The sequence below is a fragment of the Ambystoma mexicanum genome, chromosome 1q, assembly GCF_040938575.1.
Source record: "Ambystoma mexicanum isolate Mex_15411 chromosome 1q, UKY_AmexF1_1, whole genome shotgun sequence".
NCBI classification, from domain to species: domain Eukaryota; kingdom Metazoa; phylum Chordata; class Amphibia; order Caudata; family Ambystomatidae; genus Ambystoma; species Ambystoma mexicanum.
The window spans coordinates 820,059,062-820,060,748 of record NC_090922.1 but is presented as its reverse complement, the minus strand read 5'-3'; the positions used below and the strand labels follow the sequence as shown (position 1 = coordinate 820,060,748).

The following is a 1,687-nucleotide window of genomic DNA, read 5'->3' as shown; positions in this document are numbered from 1 at the left end:
AACAGGCAAGCCCAACAGGTATAACTTATTTTCACTCTTTTGGTAGCGCAGTCTGAGGGCAGCCTATACCCTTCAGGAGAGGTGTGAGCTGATACAGTTGCAACACAAAAAACAATAGTACTATGTTCCCAAAATACCTTAGTTCTTGTCTTTCGGATCTCAGCAGAGCCAGGCTTTTCAGCATCAGACCAGAAGCATGGGTGCCTTTGCGCTGGGCTGGGGTCAAGTCGGAGAGCAGCAGCGATGGGCCCCAATGATGCAGTTCTGTTTGGCAGTGGTGCTGATTTGTGGGTAGAAAACGCTGGGAACAGTAGGCCGTGCCAAGTGGATGGCACTGGAAGACTCAGTGACCTCTGGGCCCTGACAAGGGAATACTTGCCTTTGGCGCTGTGCAGGCTCGGCTGACACAACACGGCATATGGTTACGGCAAATATGTCAAAGCTTCAGCATTGTCATTGAGCAGAACTCTGAGATTCAGGGGTGGTGGAGCGTCGAGGTCCAGGATGATTATGATGGTGTGAATGGGGCCAGCGCTGAGCAGCTACGCTCAGGAGGGCCATGGGCCCGTGTGGGGCTGACAGGCCAGTGGGCAGACTGCAACAGGCCTGCTCAAGCCATCCTGCTATTTATACAAATCTCGGGCCGAGCAGCACCTGATGGGAGAAAGGAACTGCGCTACAATCTGCTCTTCTGCTGGGCTCTGCCTGCTGGAGCTTCCCCCTACACGCGGGACAGGCAGCTCTGCAGACGCTCAGAGCTTTCGGGGATTGGGGGGTTGGGGCTGGGTCAGGGCCTGCCTTCTCACCCTCGCTTAGCGGGGCTTCCCAGAACTGACCCAACCCCTGCCCTCTTGCATGCAACTCATACTTAGCTGGCAGGGGAGAATGTGATCTCAAGGGCAGATCTCCCAGGGTGAGACTTACCCATTGCACATCGGATTTGCTGACCCCTGCTAGGTTCCCAAATGCGGAATACACGACTGCATTATTTCTGGTAGTGGGGGACTGCTTTCGCGCTCTCCCCCCCGATTTATTGGTGAAAGAAAAGGTAAAGTGTGCACTAGGCCTGCTAGGTTGCATACTTTTAGATTGTGCTCACATTGCGTTTCTTCAATTAGGTTCCCCTTTGGGTGATCGCTTTTCCACATTTTATCTGTTGAATTGAATTATGCTTCTTTCATCACCACAGAAGTAATGTGTATTACAGAGATAAGCTGCCATATGTATTGGGCACACTGCACATGCTCAGGCAGCATCAATCATGCTTTGTACAGGACAATGCTGGCCTAAATTGGGAACAGCCAGCATAGACATGTTGCTACAGAGGCATATTTTGGGTACAACCAGCATGACAATGTGTTACATCAGTGACAGTGCTGTCTTACACTGTGGACACATTGATCATTAAAATGTGTTGTGTTCTAAAATGTTCTTTTCTGCTGTTGGTGACATGGAATTTTCATGTTCCCCTTTAGAACTGATTGTACACTTATGGCTTTTTGGTCTTCTTTTCTGCTGTAAAAAGCACCATTTCAACCCCATATTTGAAAAAGAATTCTTGGGGGGGAACCCCCCCAAACCCTCCCTAGAACCTTGTAGCTCCCTCGCTACGCTCAGTCGCCCCCACTATTTCAGGAAAATATTAACACATAGACACTGAAAGAAATCACAAGCAACTAATCTTTGG

The 1,687-nt window shown here is 49.8% G+C and overlaps 1 non-coding gene across 1 annotated transcript; it reads left to right on the top strand.

Moving 5' to 3' along the window:
• Window positions 1-864: 864 nt before the first annotated feature.
• Window positions 865-1,026, top strand: LOC138565546 (U1 spliceosomal RNA). The gene has a single exon (XR_011301389.1). It is a non-coding gene; the product is annotated as a U1 spliceosomal RNA (small nuclear RNA).
• Window positions 1,027-1,687: the final 661 nt, after the last annotated feature.